This window comes from Anolis sagrei, chromosome 1, assembly GCF_037176765.1.
Source record: "Anolis sagrei isolate rAnoSag1 chromosome 1, rAnoSag1.mat, whole genome shotgun sequence".
Taxonomy (NCBI): domain Eukaryota; kingdom Metazoa; phylum Chordata; class Lepidosauria; order Squamata; family Dactyloidae; genus Anolis; species Anolis sagrei.
The window spans coordinates 146,080,637-146,101,938 of record NC_090021.1 but is presented as its reverse complement, the minus strand read 5'-3'; the positions used below and the strand labels follow the sequence as shown (position 1 = coordinate 146,101,938).

The 21,302-nt window shown below is 41.3% G+C and overlaps 1 protein-coding gene and 1 pseudogene across 2 annotated transcripts in view; both read left to right on the top strand.

Annotated features, from left to right (window-relative positions):
• The window catches only part of PLCB1 (phospholipase C beta 1), a 608,906-nt gene that overhangs the window by 353,074 nt on the left and 234,530 nt on the right, over window positions 1-21,302 (top strand). The gene's annotated exons all lie outside the window — the stretch shown is intronic.
• On the top strand, window positions 11,700-11,857 carry LOC132762222 (U2 spliceosomal RNA; annotated as a pseudogene).

Sequence of the window (21,302 nt, the reverse complement as noted above, 5' to 3'; positions counted from 1 at the left end):
CTACACTAGCTCTACACATAAGGAGAAATGTTGACTCTCCTTTTCAAGTGAGCATCCAGTTCAGGCATCAGTAAAGAGGAGTCTGAAGATGTCTCCTGAGGGATAAGAAGCCAGAAGAAACGTAATAAATGTTTTAAAGTATTGCATTTTTTCTACCAGCGGTGATCACTCAACAGATTGACTCATGATGTCTAAAACACTTAATGTTCTCAGTACTAAATGAATCTTATGCTGTTTGTGTGTATATATGTGGAAGTGCCTGACAGTCAATTATAAGTCACTGTCAGATTTTTTTCAGTCCACTTGCTTGACTCCCTAATTAAGCTTAGCAGGCTCATTAAAGATGAAAGTGAATGTTAGGTGATGTGAAAGCTCTTCCTGAATATGCTGAATAGCAAAAATCCTACACTGATCTCTTTTCAAAGCCTCCATTCTGGTGCCAAGCCAACGTGGACATCTGCCAGTGGTTTCAGTGGGTCCCACTAGGTCTTGACATGAGATGTAGCTCTTGAAATCTCCAGTTGAAAGGCGGATTTTGACAGGGAAAACAGAGGCACTCTCACAACATTCTGATTTATGAAAGCTCTGTATTTTTTTAGCTGTTCTGTCTTCTGTATCAAATATTTTCATTGATCCATTTCAAAAAAACAAGAAAGCTCAACAGTAGAGATTTGCTTTAAAGAAACCCTTTACATATGACTCTGGGATTTTAGAATAAAGGCTCTCTGCCTATAATTGGAGCTATGGAATAGTCCTTGGAATAACAGTCTTGAAATGGAATATGCTCTTCATTTGATATGCACATGTATGTCCGTATCCATTCCGTTGCAATCAAAAGTTTATGTGTAAGTGGTACAAATGTACTGCTTTTGCATGAGGTTTTCCCAAAGTATTTCATTTTTCATTAGCTGCTTCCCCTGGATATGGCCATGGTTCATGGATGATTTGGGTTGTAATCCAAAACATTTGGACAACATCATAGAATCATAAAATCATATAATCAAAGAGTTGGAAGAGACCTCATGGGCCATCCAGTCCAACCCCCTGCCAAGAAGCAGGAATATTGCATTCAAATCACCCCTGACAGATGGCCATCCAGCCTCTGCTTAAAAGCTTCCAAAGAAGGAGCCTCCACCACACTCCGGGGCAGAGAGTTCCACTGCTGAACGGCTCTCACAGTCAGGAAGTTCTTCCTAATGTTCAGATGGAATCTCCTCTCTTGTAGTTTGAAGCCATTGTTCCGTGTCCTAGTCTCCAAGGAAGCAGAAAACAAGCTTGCTCCCTCCTCCCTGTGGCTTCCTCTCACATATTTATACATGGCTATCATATCTCCTCTCAGCCTTCTCTTCTTCAGGCTAAACATGCCCAGTTCCCTAAGCCGCTCCTCATAGGGCTTGTTCTCCAGGCCCTTGATCATTTTAGTTGCCCTCCTCTGGACACATTCCAGCTTGTCAATATCTCTCTTGAATATCTCTCTCTCAAATTGGTGAAAGATGCAAACAGCTATAGTATATTGTTTGCACTATCCCTTGCCCAGCCCTTCTTAGCTTGGGCATGCCTATTTTAGTAATCCTGGTCACTGTCTGATAAAGCTCCATTGCAATTAGTTTTATACTATGTTTTAGTGTGTTTTTATCTGGGTTGTTGTATTTTATGATGCTTTTATTTTAATGTGTTTTGTTTTTTGGTTTGTTTTGGCTTGTATGTTTTGTGGACATTCTGTCTCTTATGTTTTAACTTGTATTAGTAGCATTGAATCCTTGCTGTAAGCCAGTCTGAGTCCCACTACATAGGTGAGAAGGTCGGGATATAAAAGTTTTAAATAAATAAATAAATATGTAAGCTGCTCCGAGACTCTTTGGGGAGATATTGTCGGGGTATAAGGATAAAGTTGTTGTTGTTGTTTTTCTTCTTATTATTATTATTTGAAACACAACAAGATGAGTCCACAGCAGACACTCTGCTGGCTGTTGAATTGGATCACACATCGGACACTTCCCAAGTGTCTAGGACTGTGATGTATCGGCAAATAATGCATGCAGATGTATTGTCAAAGGCTTTCATGGCTGGAATCACTGGATTGTTGTAGGTTTTTTCGGGCTATATGGCCATGGTCTAGAGCAGTGGTTCTCAACCTGTGGGTACCCAGATGTATTGGCCTTCAACTCCCAGAAATCTTAACATCTGGTTAACTGGCAGGGATTTCTGGGAGTTGTAGGCCAAAACACCTGGTGACCCACAGGTTGAGAACTACTGGTCTAGAGGCATTCTCTCCTGACGTTTCGCCTGCATCTATGGCAAGCATCCTCACTACCTCTGAGGAGAGTGAGGATAGTCAGAGGGGTCGCCAAAGACCATCAGAAAACACAGTATTTTCTATTGGTCATGGGGGTTCTGTGTGTGAGGTTTGGCCCAATTCGTTGGTAGAATTCAGAATGCTCTTTGATTGTAGGTGAACTATAAATCCCAGCAACTACAACTCCCAAATGTCAAGGTCTATTTTCCCTCAACTCCACCAGTGTTCACATTTGGGTATATTGAGTATTCGTGCCAAGTTTGGTCCTGATCTATGATGGTGTGAGTGCACAGTTCTCCCTGGATGTAGGTGAACTACAACTCCAAAACTCAAGGTCAGTGCCCACCATACCCTTCCAGTATTGTTGGTCATGGGAGTTCTGTGTGCCAAGTTTGGTTCAATTCTATCGGTGGCGGAGCTCAGAATTCTCTTTGATTGTAGGTTAACTATAAATCCAGCAGCTACAACTCCCAAATGACAAAATCAATCTCCCCCCAACCCCACCAGCATTCAAATTTGGGCATACCGGGTATTTGTGCCAATTTGGTCCGGTGAATGAAAATACATCCTGCATATCAGGTATTTACATTACGATTCATAACAGTAGCAAAATTACAATGAAATTTAACAGTAGCAATGAAAATAATGTTATTCTTGGGGGTCAGCACAACATGAGGAACTGCACTAAGGGGTCGCAGCATTAGGAAGGTTGAGAAACACTGATCTAGATGATGGAAGTTCTGATCCAAAAATAAAGTTCCAGAGCTCTGAAGTGGCATCTCCAAACAGGGAAACAGAAGCAGCCTAGTCGCCCTTCTCCTTTCAATTCTTCCTGGCTGTGTAATGAAAACCTTTCCTCACTTTACACCTCACATTTGTAACATTTTCTTTGCTGAAACCTTTCCCTAAGTCAATGCAATGTGTGTGTGTGTGTGTGGGGGGGGGGGGGTTCTCCTTTTTTTCTTCAGAGAATTTCCTCATATGTATCTGGCTCAAGGATTGTTTTATTTTTGTTTAAGGTCAGAACAGAAATTATCTGGCGGCTGATCTGAAAGTAATCCAGGGTCCGTTTATTTTCTCTAGTGGGGCTGACACTTCGGTCTAAAGAAGACAAACAGGTTTCTGTGTCCCTGAGCTTTGGAATATATATACATGAACAAACATGCAGACAGACCATAACAGTGTACACAGCATTAACAAACACACAAATGGAAACGTGCACCAGAATGTGTGCTGTTGTATGAATGAGAGTCTATTGAGAGCGACTATGCCATTATCTTTGTGAACAAGAACAGGTCTTTCTGTGCATGATAAACTCTTTCCCCTTGCATTCAGCTATGTAGCTACATAGCTTCAGCTTCACTTGTGTAAACCAAGACATCAAAGATGGAGAAGCCTACATGCTTTAGGAGGGCAAGAAGATCAGGTCTTGAAGGTCCACTCAGACATGGCAATGGCAAATCCTCTGTTAATAAATATTGCCAAGAACACCGTAAAATGGGTATCATAAAGCAGAAGTGACTTGAAACCACATAACAACAATTCTGTGTGTAATGGTGCAGAGTAGTTTTGAAATTAAATGGATAGATAATTCAAAATGCTTTGATAAATTAGAACAATAGAAGGTCCTATAGCACCCTGAAGATGGATAGGATTATTGAAATATTAGTTTTTATGGGCTGGATTTTTCGTAGATGCTGCATGCTATTATTCACGGGTGAGTTTCCCAGGTGGCATAACACCCTGTGCATAAGTGTATATATTTTGCAACAGAGAACTACCATGATTCCCATTCTGGTAATCCAATTTTGTCTTCTCCCCCAGTTTAATATAAAGTTCTTACTGTATGCGTCCTGTACAGAGAAATCTCTTCTGTACTGCATAGCATGATCAGCTTAATTGGTGACTGAAAAAATATACACTGATGTAAGAGGCTGAAGTTATTTGCTGCTTGGATTTTCCATTCATTGTCATGTCACAAGGGCCATGAACTTGTCAAGTCTAGGTGGAAAGCTGCTTTGTATAGCATGACTCTCAGCTGTTTAGTATAAATCAGAAGCTACCCCTTAGATGCTGCAATCTGGAGATCTATTAACAGGAAAAAAAAAAACCCAGAAAAGATAATGATGGCAGTATAGCATGGTGGAGGAATGAAATATCTGCATTGACCTTTTAAAACACATATCTTTAAGCAAACTTACAGAAAACATACCACCACCACTGAAGGAGTGCTCCTTGGGAATGTGAACCTTCTGTTGCTTCCTGCATTTACTTTCCAAACAAGACTAGTTCCTAAAATTAAAACAATATTTTAGGAGCTTTCAAAGAAGTAAACCTAGAGATGAACACAGAACATGGACTTATAATGAATCTCACCACGGGCTCTTTTGTTGCACTCCAGGCCTGGAAACACTACGACCACCGCACTACACAAGAGTCCAGGAACTTAAGCAGACAGTTAAGGAACCCCGGTGGCACAGGCCAACAGGTTGCAGGTTTGAATCCAGGGCGAGTGTGGATGAGCTCCCTCTATTAGCTCCAGCTCCCCATGCAGGGACATGAGAGAAGCCTCCCACAAGGATAGTAACACGTCAAAACATCCGAGCATCCCCTGGGCAACGTCCTTGCAGATGGCCAATTCTCTCACACCAGAAGTGACTTACAGTTTCTCAAGTCACTCCTGACATGACAAAAAAGCAGTTTATTGTAAAACACATAAAAAGCATATAAAAAGCAGGAATAAGAAAGGAAGATATATAATCCAAAAAAGCAATAGGTGATAACCAAACAATAATCCAAATGTCTCATAAAGTCCCACAGATGACAAAAGTCCAGAAATCACAAGTACACCATAAGTCTACAAGCAAGGAGGTATAACTAGTCAAAACTTGAATGGGAGTACATGACCAGGAACATTTCCAGGATATTAAATCCAAAACCAAGGCTTGACTTGAAACCAAGAACAAGAGAACTCAGGCTTAGCTTCTCACTGTAATGTAGCATTGCCTGAACTGTCCTTAAGGTAAACAATTTGTTGTTTAATAGTCACCCATAAAAGCATTATGTCTCCCATGAATTTTCTCCACAACTTTCCCACATAATCTTTCTGATCAACGCAATCTATTTTTGGCATTGATTTGTAAATGAAGACTTTTGTTGATCTCCATAGCTACAGGTGGTTTCTCCTTATCAGTCAGCTCTTCACTCAATTTCTTATCTGTTGTTGCTACTTCTGGCTCTTCTTGAGGCCCTGCATTTTCCAAGCCAGTTTTTTCACAAAGAGAACCATCATTTCCCAGGCCCAAATTTCCCAGACTTTAGGGCCCATCATTTTGTGCCACAGGAAAGCCCACAATCCTCTCCAAATCATCAGTTAAACCTTTAGCCTCTGGCTGATCTACAATATCTTTGAGTCCATCTCCATAAGCACAGAATGGCAACCATTGTTCAGGTTCTCAGACAAAAATATTCTTCACCAGACTTTCTACATGAGATCTTTTTAAAGGGTATATACTACAGGTGAATCCAAAACACTAGTGTTAAGGCAAGCATGTTACTATTAATTTGAGAAATAATTTGTTAGTGTTTATCATTTTAGTAAATATTGTAAGCATTAACTCATTGTACAAATAGGGTATAAGAATGCATTACTTTTAAGTGAGAAAGATCTATTACATTTATGAAAAATGGCAGTGTGAAACTATTATTATAAGGATATGACCTCAACATTACGAACAAAGGGAAATTGTTCTTATTTTCTGAAAGGACACAAAAATCCATTGATGTAGAGGATAGATAGATAGACAGACAGACACACACACACACAGAGCAATCTAATTGAATCTTAATTTTTTTAGACCTTGTTATATATTTGGTGGAAATGCTTCAGCTATCCACTGTGATGTTCCCAGGTTTACACTATAGATGGAGCATCCCTTCTTCAGAATTCCGAAATCCAAAATACTCCAAAAGTGTCAACTACTGTAGGCAACAACCTTCTTAGGTGGGTCAGGTGGACGTTTTCTCCACCGCCAACTTTAAAATCACATGATGTATGTACTCCCCTGGAAAGGATCAGCTCAATCCACCTCAACATCAACCTTAAGCCATTTCACAAACCAGTCAGAACACAGATCTCCTAAATATCCCATGTGATGTGTGTCTGATGGAGGGAGAGAGCTTGCACATACTCTTTCCCACATGAATGGATCACTGCCTTGTTATATCACTAAACCAGGCCATACTTACGGGCCCAGGAGCTTGTACCCTTCCAGCCACTAAAGTACTACAATCCACGTCATCTGTCACAATTGATCAGTCTGTCAAGCAGAGTTGGGAACTGGTGCATAATAACACTTGCATGACCACATGTGACCCAGCACTGCCACAGTTATTCTGTTGGCACAGATATTTCTACTGTCTGCTTCTATATTCCTAGGATATTGGTTTGTTATTTCTAGCACCACAAAGAATCATATCCCTGCTGTTCCCATGCCATGGGCCTTTTTATGCATTGTTGTATGTTATTCCTGTGCTAACTGCAAAGAGATGGTTGACTTTGTATAATTCAAGTAGGCAATGAAGAGAAGCTGCTATGTCACTGGAAGCATCTGAAACAGACCCTGTCTTCAGAGTAGGAGGAGGCCATTAGTAATAAAAGATGGCTTCATCGGCCAGAAATACCCTTCAGGCTGTCTTCTCTTGAGGCAGGCTGATCAGAAGAGACAAGGCTAAAAAATGCAGAGCATTCCTTTCTGGGTGATGCCAGGAAGAACTCTTCCCGTAAAAGATCATTGGAAGGAATGCTTGTGGCTGCAAAGCTAAACAAAATGACTGTAGAAGAAGTCCTTGTGTCAGTGTGTGTTGCAATGTGACAACTGCTGTAAAGCACAGGAAGGTGGAGACCTTTGCACGTTTGACCCCATCACTGTTTCTGGCACTTCTTCCCAGATATGATTCCACTAAAGGTACAGATATGATTCTGGCCAGAATTCTGCAGCTGCACAATATGGGAGTCTGGCCTTTCTCTAGGGCTGGTGAGGAAGTGTAGTCAAGAGTTACCAGCTACAAAAAGCCAATTACTCCATTGCCTGGATTCATACAACGCAGATAGTATTCAGGCCTAAGACAGAATGGAGTGTTGTGCAGCAAGTGGATCTTAGCCATGTCCCATGCACAGGACACACAGACAAGAGTAGAAATGAGCAGAAAAATATTTACTCTTAATGTTGTTGTTCATTCATTCAGTCATTTCTGACTCTTCATAACCTCATGGACCAGCCCATGCCAGATCTCCCTGTCAGCTGTCACCACCCCGGCTCCTTCCAGGTCAATCCAGTCGCTTCAAGGATACCATCCATCCATCCTGCCCTTGGTCGGCCCCTCTTCCTTTTTCCTTCCATTTTACCCAGCATAACTGTCTTCTGTAAGCATTCCTTTCTTCTCATGATGTGGCCAAAGTACTTCATCTTTGCCTCTACTATCCTTCCCTCCAATGAGCAGTCGGGCTTTATTTCCTGAAGTATGGACTGGTTGTATCTTCTCGTAGTCCAAGGCACTCTCAGAACTTTCCTCCGAGACTACAGTTCAAAAGCATCTATCTTCCTTTGCTCAGCCTTCCTTATGGTCCAGTTCTCACATCCATAGGTTACTATGGGGAATACTATTGCTTTAACTATGGGAATCTTCGTTGCCAGTGTGATGTCTTTACTCTTGACCTCACGATCATGTTAAAAAACAGAGTGTGGATCGTCAATGTTGCAATCTCAGACAACAACAGGATTGAAGAGAAACAATTGGAAAAGCTGACACAATATCAGGATTTAAAGATTGAACGGCAAAGACTCTGGCACAAGCCAGTAAAGGTGATCCGAGTGGTGATTGGCACACTGGGTGCAGCGCCTAAAGACCTTGGCCTGCACTTACACACAATTGGCGCTGACAAAATTACCATCTGCCAGCTGCAAAAGGCCACCTTACTGGGATCTGCACACATTATTCGCCGATACATCACACAGTCCTAGACACTTGGGAAGTTTCCGATGTGTGATCCAATACAACAGCCAGCAGAGTGATCTTGTTTGCTGTGAACTCATCTTGTTGTGTTTCTAATAATAATAATAATCATCATCATCATCATCATCATCTTTATTGGCCTCATGTAAACTGCTCCGAGTCCCCTTGGGGAGATGGTGGCGGGGTATAAATAAAGTTTTATATTATTTATTTATTTATTTATTTGTATCCTGCCCCCTCTTCCCAAGGGGACTTGGGGCAGCTCATAATACAAAAAGCTGTAGATGGTTTCAGTCACACTCAAAATCAAGGATTAAAACAAGCAAACAAATTAAAAAGGGCGGATCACAGAAGTCAAAATTACAATTATTTAGGAAACAAGTAAACCACTCTAGGATTTATTAGCTGTAGGGAGAGATATATTTACTTACTTACTTACTTAGGTAATCCCTCGTTGTCCAAGTAGGATAATCCTCCAGGGTGGGTCCGTAGGTGACTGTGGAGCCCTATTCTTGATCTGCATCGTCTTCCGCAGTGAGGCATTGGTTTCCAGTTGGAAGGCAGTCCCGGTCGGGCTTGGCTTGACACACCTTCCTCTTGGCACGTTTCTCTCTTTCGCCCTCCATTCATGCCTCTTCAAATTCTGCAGCACTGCTAGTCACAGCTGACCTCCAACTGGAGCGCTCAAGGGCCAGGGCTTCCCAGTTCTGTGTCTATGCCAGAGTTTTTAAGGTTGGCTTTGAGCCCGTCTTTAAATCTCTTTTCCTGTCCGTCAACATTCCATTTTCCATTCTTGAGTTCGGAATAGAGCAGCTGCTTTGGGAGACAGTGGTCGGGCATCCAGACATCATGGCCGGTCCAGTGGAGTTGATGTAGCTGTAGGTAGAGATATATAACCGTAATAAGTAGGGTGCCTCTTTATATGGTATTGGTGACCTTAGGAACTTGGGTGACCTTGGGACTTAGATGAAGGTAATGCCAACCTCCCTCTGAACAAATTATGCCAAGAAACCCCTGTAATGAGGTCCCCATAGGTTGGAAACAACCTGAAGGCACACAACACAACAACTTGTCCTAATACTATTCAAATGGTTGAATTGCATTTTTTTCTAAATGCAAACAATGTAACAAACGATAATTAGAACACATTGAGAACAAATCTGTTGTGCCCATTTAGACTGAATTGGTCCCCAATATCCAATTTAATTTCCCAGCCACATTGACTTGTTCTCATTTTCAGCTCTCTTGTGGTGGGTATTCCATCTTTGTTATGTCTCGCTAATAGCACAATCCATTTCTACTGGAACAATTTCCATTACTACCTTCCCAGATAGATTTTCTATCATCTTTTCCAGTTCTCTCCTTCTATTTACCATGCAGTTTTTTCTGCCTGAAGTTTTTTACAGCTGATTTCTATCAAAGCCTCCCTCTGCTACCACCTGGGGTTTTGTTTGGATTAATGTGTAGTGATCTCGCTCATCTCTGTCAAGTACCTATTGAGAAGTGTCACACCTTCATTGATTTATGGCCATAAACCGATAGTTCACATGGTGGCATTTACAATTCTCTTTCTTCTTTATGTTCTGTATTTGTCAAACTATGAGTGTTTTCCCACAAGGGCTTGACACTTTGGGTTTTTGTTTTTTTTTTAGCTGCAGGCTGCTTAGACATATATACAGCTGGTTCTAACCACAAACTGTTTAATGTCCCCTTTTGTAAAGACGATTGTATAATTCGATTCATATCCTTGGTACTGATTTTGTGTCATTGCCTCCTCATCCCCTAGTATATAGTTCTCGATATTATAAATTACACCTCTGTATTTTTTTTCTTTGGGTTGCTGTGACTTTTCTGAACTGTATGGCCATGTTCCAGAAGCATTCTCCCCTGACGTTTTGCCCACATCTATGGCAGGCATCCTCAGAGGTGGTGAGATCGATTGGAAACTAGGCAAGTGGGGTTTCTATATCTGTGGAATGTCTAAGGTGGGAGAAAGCACTCTTGTTTGCTAGAGGCAAGTGTGAATGTTGCAATTGGCCAGCTTGATTAACTTTGAATGGCTGCTTCCTTCCTGGGGGAATCCTTTGTTGGGAGGTGTTAGTTGGTCCTGATTTTTTCATGTCAGGAATTCCCCTGGTTTTTTTTAGTGTTCTTCTTTATTTACTGTCCTGATTTTAGAGTTTTTTTAAATCCTGGTATCCAGATTTTGTTCATTCTCATGATTTCCTCCTTTCTTTTGAAATTATCCCTATACTTGTGGATTTCAGTGGCTTCTCTGTGTAGTCTGACATGGCGGTTTTTAGAACTGCCTCAAACAAACAAGAGTTCTTTCTTCCACCCTGGACATCCCATGGATATATAAACCTCACTTGCCTAGTTTCCAACAGACCTCACAACCTCTTAGGATGCCTGCCATAGATGTGGGTGAAACGTCAGAAGAGAATGCTTCTGGAACATGGTCATACAGCCTAGAAAACTCACAGCAACCCAGTGATTCCAGCCATGAAAGCCTTTGACATTTTTTCTCTCTTTATTTGAGTGGTGTGATCCCACGCTTAGTTCCTCTTGTGTGGTGCTGTTTCAAGAAGTAATGTGCACAATGTTTCACTTTCCCAACTAAACATTCAGAAACGGGTGCTTCTGTCATCAACACAAGTCTCTACTGATAAACATGTTCTCAAGAGAGGCATCACTGTGACATCAATTACTTTGTACTGCTGACTTTAAGTGACATGTAGCAAATTGAATGACACTCACTAGTCTGGGATAACAAGATTACAGAAGACATGCCAATGAGCTCATGATTAACATTAGCTATCACAGATGGGCATTTATGTCAGTGCAAACACTGGGTGAAGTCACTGGAAATTAAGGAGGTTTGCAAAGGAGAATTACTTTCAGGAGCAGTCCTATCATTAGGTAAAGGGAGACATCCGATTTCAAGTAATATGAATGAATAATAAATTTCTTTTTAACTGACCATGGGATCTTCTGCACTGAACATACGATACAGTCTGAAACTAGTTTCAAATTGCAATAGCTGTACAACACATGATCAAATCAGCTTTGCAGAATGCGAAGTGCATTGTGGACACCCTATGCACTTGTATGGATTGCAAAATTCAGCAAGGGGTGGGATGGACTAAGTAACACCCCACCCCAGAGTATGGCAGGGCAGCAAGTGGCCACTTGACTCCTTGGTGTAGATAATTGTATACCTCCACTGGAAACTGTCACTTTCTGCTTCTTTTTTTCTTTATCTTATGCCTACTGAGTACATATGCACAACTCACCTGGAAATTGAAAAAAAAGTATACTCCACAGCTGCCTAGCCACAGATATCGTGGATTCTGGAACTGATTCTAGGCCACATTCCATGGTTAAGGTGATCACTTCTCGGTCTTTTGGCTAAGATCAAGTGTAGTATCTGTTCTTATCAGTTTAAGGTGATCACAGTCCTGTCCTCAAACCTGTTCCAGAAATGGCAATCTACCGTATATTCTGGCATATAAGACGACTGGGCGTATAAAACAACCCCCAACTTTTCCAGTTAAAATATAGAGTTTGGGATATACTTGCCCTATAAGACTACCCCTCTTCCAACACACACCAAACAAAAATTTTAAAAGGATCAGATTTGATTTCAATATGGTCATTTTCCTATTACTGTACCTCCTTCTCTGCCTCTCAGATCTTGCACCTGCGCACCTGCACCGCTTCACTGCAGTCTTCAGGAGCGAGATCTGAGAGGCAGAGGAGGAGGTATGGTAATAGGATACAAGGGCGGGCCAGACAGGTAAAAGAGGTGTGTTTTTCTGGGCCCAGGGCCACTCTATCTCTTTTTCCCATATCCCAAGCGCCTCGGACACCTGCAGCTTGCTCCGCCCTTCACTTACACCTTCCCGGTGAGGCACCCCTTCACCTCACCTAAGTCCACGAATCCTGATGAATGGATTTTCTTCTACTGTACTTGTACAGCGTCATCCTTAATGCTTTCATACAGTCGCTGCATATGGCAGGGACACAGCCATTTCCATTTTTGAGTTTCCTCCACAATATGCAGCAACCACAGATTCTCCAATCCAGATTGGAAGTTTCAGCACCCGCTCTATAAGATGACTCCTGGCGTATAAGACTACTCCTGGCGTATAAGACTACTCCTGGCGTATAAGACGACTCCCATGCATAAGGCTACTCCAGTGTATAAGACACTCCCATGTATTAGACTACTTCGACATATAAGATGACTCCCGTGTATAAGATGACCCCTGACTTTTGAAAAGATTTTCTAGGGTTAAAAAGTAGTCTTATACATCAGAATATACAGTAATTGTCCGTACAACAAAACCAATTCCTGTTAAACTGGTTCTAAACTAACTGAAGTAGTCAATGTAGATGAGTCTTAAGATGAGGTGAAGTGCATATGGGATTTTCTTCCCTATGTCAAAATAACATTACTGGTTTTGAGTGTTATATCTGTGGTAGGAGACACCATTTGCTGTTCAACCTGAGGCAGCAAAATATCTTAGATCAAACCTACTTGTTTGACACTAGGGTTATAAGGAATAATTAGAATGTGTGGTTCTGGAAGATGAAGGTTTTATAGCCCTGCTTTTGAACTGTGGATACTTGTTGTGCCAGTTTTATTTATTTATTTCCAGTATTTGTATCCTGTTCTTTCTCAATCCCCGAAGGGGGACTCGGGATGGCTTACATTTGGCAACAATTCGATGCCACAACATATAACAAAGCAATATAACAACAATTAAAACAATAAATAAAGCAATAAAAACAGTATTAACAGACGTATCACCATTCTAGTCGAATTCCAAATCCAAAGTGCTATTTATGCCTGTTGTCCAAAAGCCTGGTCCCAGAACCAAAACTTAAATGTCTTCCTAAAAGACAGGAGGGATGAAGCTGATCTTATCTCGATGGGAAGCGAGTTCCACAGGCTGAGAAGGCCCTGTCTCTCATTCCACCAAACATATTTGTGATGCTGGTGGAAGTGAGAGCAGGGCCTCCCCAGTTTTGATCACTCTATTAAAAGTCATTGTGTGTACAATTCCCAATTAATAGCAGAGGATGGGCATACAGGATTAGGAATGTACACTGCAATGTGACAGCCAGACATGGGTGAGAAATAAGTAGTGTTGAGAAACAAATGTCAAGTTCCAGAAGTGAAAGACAGCAGGATAGCAAGGCAAATCCAATAGTCTTGCTAAGTAAAGAATCTGGTTCCCATGAGAAGAGTTACTATAAAGATACTTTGCAAGAAGATATTCTGCCTTAAAGGATCTTCTAAGGGGCTGCAAGTTGCTCAAACAGAAAAGCAAATCTATCCCTCGGCAGAGGTTCTCCAGCACCAAGGGAAGCTGCATTGATTACCTGGGTTGCCCAACGGTCTTTTGACTCATCTCTCTGAGAGGTGCTTTTAATGCCAGCTACAGAGTGAAATACTTCCAATTCTTTAAAACTCTGTGAAAGTGTCAGTCATCACAGTAGGGCTCTGTAGCAGCTTTGCTAAAACGACTAGTTCAGAAATGTGGGTTGAGATAAGAGAGTGTATTCAGAATCCCTTTGGATCATGCCAAAGCTGGACATGGATCATAGCTCACAGATTTGGCTGTGTTGGATGAGGGAATTCTGAAAGCTGCTGTTAAAAAAATTGACTTCACCAAGTTGTGGCTCATATAGCAGTGGCTGTACTTAAACCATTCAATTAATTTACAGTTTATTAAGAAAATGCCCATAGTAGTTGTATGCCATTATTGTGAATTGAAATGAGGAAGGAAATTTCTCCCACAACGAACCATGTAGCTTGTTTTATATTCTGCGGCAACAATGGAGCTTGAACACAGCATACTCTCCTCATACCCACTGGGCAGATAAACAGAATGGATTTCATGGAGCTTTACTTGCTAACTCCAGCTGTAGACCTCTTGCCCAGGACTTGGTTAAACATTTATGAACACATAGAAACAGACCAGTGGCTTGATCCGCATTTGAATGCTGGCAAAGATCAAACAAAAACACAATTCAAAATTGTGAGGTTTGTTTTACAATTTAATTTCCAGCTCATTGTGGCATCTCTCTTTCCTCAAAGAGGTTTCAGGATAGCAAATGTTAAAACCGTTATTAAAAAGCATACAATAAAAGAACTGGATCAGTTCCTAGGAAAGTTAAAGCATTTAAACAAAACAAAAAAATCAGAAGGAAGTTATTTATAATGTGTAAAAGAGCCTGTGCTTGACAGGGTTACACTCCCCCTGAAGGCCCAGGTTCGCAGCTTGGGAGTGATCCTGGACTCATCGCTGAGTCTGGAACCCCAGGTCTCAGCGGTGGCCGGGAGAGCTTTTGCACAGTTAAAGCTTGTGCGCCAGCTGCGCCCGTACCTGGGAAGCTTGACTTGGCCACAGTGGTCCACACTCTTGTTACATCCCGAATAGACTACTGCAATGCACTCTACGTGGGGTTGCCTCTGAAGACTGCTCGGAAGCTTCAACTACTCCAATGTTTGGCAACCAGGCTGCTCACTGGGGCTGGGTACAGGGAGCGCACAACGCCCTTGTTACACCAGCTCCACTGGCTCCCTATCAGCTTCCGAGCACAATTCAAAGTGCTGGTCTTGGCTTATAAAGCCCTGAACGGTTCTGGCCCAGTTTACTGGTCTAAACGTATATCCCGCTACGATCCACCTAGGGCCTTAAGATCATCTGAGGAGACCCTGCTCATTGTCTCCCCATTGTCACAATCGCATCTGGCGGGGACAAGGGACAGGGCCTTTTATGTGGTGTCCCCTAGCTGTGGAACTCCCTACCAAGTGAAATTAGATCTGCTGGATCCCTCTTGACCTTCTGGAAACAAGTAAAATCCTGGCTATGGGATCAAGCCTTTGGAGAATAGGCTCGCCTAATGACGTATTGACTTATTTAGAATTGATGGACTGCCCTTGAATAATGATTTAAATCAGTGACCACTGACTGTTGTCTGTTTTTATGTTGTTTTTATATTGTTCATATGGTTTTATACTGTTCATACTGTTTTATATTGTTATTATTACATTGCTGTTAATTGTATATTTATGTTTTGATGTGGGCACCATGGGGGTGCCACTTTGTTAGCCATCCTGAGTCCCTCTGCAGAGGTTGAGAAAGGATGGGATATATAAGCCCTAAATAAATAAATAAATAAATAATGCCAGGGTTGGTAAGCAAGGTCACATGCAACACTCCCAAGGATGGTTTGATGGCCACCATCACCTCCAAAAGCCCCGAGACTGAATTAAAAAAAATAGTTCACAGCTCATCATACCCCATGTTACTTAATATCAAAGTGCTGTATTTCTGCCTTCAAATATGTGAATTGCTGCCCTTTTGGGTGTAAATATTTACTCTTTAAATAGATTGCAGGGTCTTTCTATACTGCTTAACTTCAAAAGAAATACCTGTTCTTGAGATCCAAAAGTGAATTTCCGTCTACTGTGGGTTTTGTTTTACATTTGGTTGATCCATGTAGATGCCCATGCAGTGATTCTGAAACTTTGCTTTTCTACATGTTTTGGAAGCCAGCTCCTAGAATTCCTGACTGTTGGCCATGTTGGGCTTATGGGAGTTGGCCCAGAATACCCAGAGGCCCAAAGATTTGAATCACTGTGTCCTAGAGAGTCCAAAGCCATAAAATGTGTCCTCCAACCCTACTGCAGTTGCCTACCTCTGCATTAAAAAGTAGTAGAGAGATGGGAAAAGTACAGACTCTAGTCTAGGGGGAGTCAGTCACCGAGAAGGCCCTCTCATATTTCCACCAACCAAGCTTGCAATGGTAATTGACCTGAGGGAAGGGTGTCTCCAGGGGATCTTAGGACTTGTGTCAGTTCGTACTGAGAGATATGATCTTACAAATAGCCTGGACTTGAGCTGTATAGGGTTTTATAGGTCATGACCAGCACGTTGAATTGTGCTTTGAAACACACTGGCTGCCAGTGGAGAAGTTGTAACAGGGACGTAATACAATCTCTATAACCTACACCTGTTAACACCTGTTAACAATCTGACTGCAGCTCTTTGAACTAGCTGAAAAACTCTTCCAAGGTTATCTTATGTAAAGCACTTTCCAGTAGTTGAAATGAGATGTAACGAAGGCATGTACTTCCAGGGTCAGATCTGGTATCTCAGGGACCAGGTGTAGTTGGGATACTAAATTTTAAATCTGTTAGTTTATCTATTTAGAGTTCTTGTTACCCCAAGAGTTTTATATATGCTTTCCTAGATCATAAGGCTGATGCTTTAGAAAAAGGAATAATTGTAAATTGTAAAAAATCTACCTATGGTATTGGAGAGCATTGAAAGTACCAAAAATGATGGAATTAAATGAATAGAAAAAAATAATGAACATCTTTAAAAGTGTTGTCATAAATCAGTACAGACTTATTTGAAAGCAAGTCCCACTTTATTCAGTTGTGTTTATCTATATAAATAGAAATGTAATGTTCATTTGTGGAATTAACAGAACTCAAAAACCACTGGATGACAAATTTGGACACAAGACACCTAACAACCCAATGTATGTCCTTCACTAAAAAAAATGATATTGTCATTTGGGAGTTGTAGTTGCTGGGATTTATAGTTCACCTACAATCAAAGAGCATTCTGAACCCCACCAACGACGGAATTGGACCAAACTTGGCACACAGTTCTCCCATGATCGACAGAAAATACTGGAAGGGTTTGCTGGGCAGTGTCCTTTGATTTTGGAGTTGTAGTTCACCTACATCCAGAGATCACTGTGGACTCAAACAATGATCTGGACCAAACTCTACACAAATACTCAATATGCCCAAATGTGAACACAGGTGGAGTTTGGGGAAAATAGAATCTTGACATTTGGGAGTTGTAGTTGCTGGGATCTATAGTTCACCTACAATCACAGAGCATTCTGAACCCCACCAACGATAGAATTGGGCTACACCTCCCACACAGAACCCCCATGTGGGCCACAGCAATGCGTGGTAGGGGACGGCTAGTTCTCTAATAAATGTTCTCAGGATTGTCTCCTGCTATTGGAAATCTTACAGAGGAATAACACCCATTGGCTTTACCTCTCATAGACTGGATTTACAGTACCCTATATCCCAGGTTATCTGCTTATCCCAGTGTAGACTCATATAATCCAGTTTAAAGAAGATTATCTGGAATCAGATCCTGGGACATAGGGCAGTAGAGATCCAGCCATAGACATTTACAGGAATACCTTGAAGATAAATCCCGATTATTAGTGGGACTTTCAACACTAATAAATAAGAACAATAACAACAGATGGGAAACACTACTTTGATAGAAGTTTTACACCCCCTTCCATCTATCATCAAAAGATAGATTTAATGAAAGATAATGAGCCGTTGTTTGCATACATTTTTACTCCTTGAAGGAAACTAACCAAATACATATTTCTGTGAAAGCACATATTCATTTCAAAGGGACTTGTTTTAAGATGTGCCATCTCTGTTAATTTCTCTGCCCTAAAGGTTTTTAATCAGTAAAAAGGAATTGGTAAATCTGAAAGCATCGTAATTGTGCCTTTGGACATGACTCACAGAAGACAGAAGATGAAACATAATTTGTGGGGGAGATCACCTTTTGATAGGTCTGACTGATGGTGATAGAAAGAGCTTTAGAGTCTCTTTGAAATTAGAATTTGCACTAATGCCTAATGTTGGATGCATAATCTTCATACGTTGATATATTCCAAGCAAACTAACCCACCACTTCTCTCGTGAATAAATTACCTAGGGTTGGAAAAACTTGCAACACCTTTATAGAGAACAAATGATCTATGCTATCGATACAATATTATAGCTACTAGAAACATGTTTTGCTCTTACTGTAACAATTTCAGCTAGGACCACGGATAAGGAGGTCCATGCCCCACGAGCTTCCACAAAACCATATCAGACCATATTGAGAACAATCACTCTGGGTTGAAGGTAAAGCTACAGAGATTTATTACGATTTGGCCAAATAGGATGCAAGTACAAGCAATACACTTCAAGCATAAATTCATGGGAAAACACATGACATTTTATGCAGTTCTGACAGCTATTCAGATGTCCCGCTCCTTCCCCTGATTGGCTAGGATCTGGTGGTTTTCCTGATGTCACAACCTATAGGAGGAGATTCTCGTAGTGGGACAAACAGTTTGAAGATCAAGTTCATTGTAGGGATGCCCCTTGGGAGGGCACAAACCTGGAGGAAGTGGTGACGTTGGTATATAGATGATCCTTTGATTAACTTAAGTGTCCAGCTCTGCGGAGACAAAGTGTGCAGGACTCAAAAGACAAGAGGGACAGTTCTAAATAAATAGAGGTTTGACTGTCTATTCAGAAATTAATGAATTCATTTTTGCCAAGTCTTATCTTCTGTGGGAGTCGCAAGCTCTCAGCATCAAGTTAAATGGACAAACATCCTGAGCTCTTTGTGGTGACAAATGGAATCATATATCTTGCCAGGCATGTAGCTGGGGGGGGGGGGGGGCTTGAGGGGCTTCAGCTCCCCCCCCCCCAAATTCTCATGATGGTCTGCGAGAAGGCCTTCCTGGTGCATTATTTAAACTGTTATGTTTATTCATATCATGATCTGATCACCATACTCAATATATCCCATATACATGGGGGTATTGGGGTAATGATACAAAAGGTTTGCTAGGGTAGACACTCTTTCACTCAGACTCAGCCCCCCCCCCTCCCCCCAAATCAAAATCCTGGCTACGGGTCTGTATCTTGCATGTATACACAAAGGTTTTGTTACTATCTGGCTTGGGGAATAGCTGTAGGGACCCTAGCTGAACATATCTCTTGCTTTGAACCATCACAAAGCTTAAGATCATCAGGAGGGGCCCTACTCTCAATCCCACCACCTTCGCAAACGCGGTTGGTGGGGACAAGAGACAGGGCCTTTTCGGCAGTGCCCCCCCTCCGTCTGTGGAACTCCCTCCCTAAGAACATCAGGTTGGCCACCTCCCTCCTCTCCTTTAGAAGACAACTGAATACTTGGCTCTGGAACCAGGCATTCGACTAGAGGGGAACAGCAATATGAAAGAAAAACTTTTGGACATCCCAATATTGGACTCTCCCGTCTTGACTTTGGTGTATTGGCACACTAATTTATTGTTAATGAATTTACTGTTGAATCTGGATAATGTTTTAAAATGATTTTATTGTTCTAATTGTAATTTTATTGATATGTATGTGGATTGCATCACTGGATGCTCATGTAAGGCTGCCCTGAGTCCCCTTGTGGGGAGAAGGGTGGGATAGAAATGCATGTAACAAATAAATAAATAAAATAATAAATAAATAGCCATGATCTCTATTCTGCAAACTGAGTTCACAGAGAGGTAGCTACTTTCAATTTTGTTGTTGTTCATTCGTTCAGTCATTTCTGACTCTTCGTGACTTCATGGACCAGTCCATGCCAGAGCTCCCTGTCGGTCGTCACTACCCCCAGCTCCTTCAAGGTCAATCCAGTCACTTCAAGGATACCATCCATCCATCTTGCCCTTGGTCGACCCCTCTTCCTTTTTTCCTTCCATTTTCCCCAACATAATTGTCTTCTCTAAGCTTTCCTTTCTTCTCATGATGTGGCCAAAGTACTTCATCTTGGCCTCTACTATCCTTCCCTCCAATGAGCAGTCAGGCTTTATTTCTTGAAGTATGGACTGGTTGGGTCTTCTCGCTGTCCAAGGCACTCTCAGCACTTTCCTCCCACATCACAGTTCAAAAGCATCTAGCTTCCTTCGCTCAGCCTTCCCTATGGTCCAGCTCTCACATCCGTAGGTGACTACGGGGAATACCATTGCTTTGACTATGCGGATATTTGTTGCCAGTGTGATGTCTCTACTCTTCACTATTTTATCAAGATTTGTCATTGCTTTTTGTCATTGTCATCATTGTCATCACTTTCAATATACAGTTAACACAAATAAGAATTGACACAGTACATAAATGATTCAAGTTATGCATAAAACATCAAGTTGATATATTTATTGAAGGGTTAGATTTGATAGAGTTGGAGTACAACTGCTGCTTGGTCCTTCCGGAGCCTCTAGTGCAGTGGTTCTCAACCTGTGGCTTCCCAGGTATTTTGGGTTTACCAACAGTTTACCAGCTGTTAAGATTTCTGGGAGTTAAAGGTCAAAACATCTGGGGACCCACAGGTTGAAAACCACTATTCTAGTGGCTTCAACACTGCACAACTTTGGAGCCATGGAAAATGTTTTAAAAATAAAGAAAAAACATGTCTTTCTTGCAGTATCTTTATTGTTCATAAATTGGGGGGGGGGGGGGTGCCGTGGCTTCGCAAATACAGTTAGAAAAATTAGAGGTACATTGTATTTTATTGTTTTAATTTCCATTAATGGAATACAGTTGCCTAAGAGTCTTTAGGTTTATTTGTTATTGGTTATGCAAAGAATGTGTTTCACAGACAAATTAAGCCTCTGCTTCTGCAGTAGCTGCACAGAAAATAACACCAGACATTTTTCTTTGAATAAGAAAAATGATGCTGCTTGAGAATCCTAAACTGAAGTCCCCTGTGCATGGTAATTGCCCGATTCCTGTGTAAATGTTTAGCAATGTGTTGTTAGCTTTTGTCAAGATGTAGTTGTTATAATAGCCTATGGCTAGAAAAAGAAAGCAACTACCATGCACTACTGGAATTTGAATATCCCCTTGTAAAACTCTGAATATGGCCAGATAATAAGGGACATTTCCATTTTGGAAAACCAAACAATCCTAAGTTTGCAGCTCTAATATCAAGATCAGCTCTTTAAATTCCGAGCCAATTATCATTGGGTATCTTATCCAAATGCATCAGAGCTAAGCTTTCAGGGACAATTACACAAGCAATATTCATAACAGCTTTAAAAAGTCTCTGAATAAAGAAAGTCTTTATTTCATACTCCCATTAGAAATGATAGAAGGTTCCAGGTTTCTAAG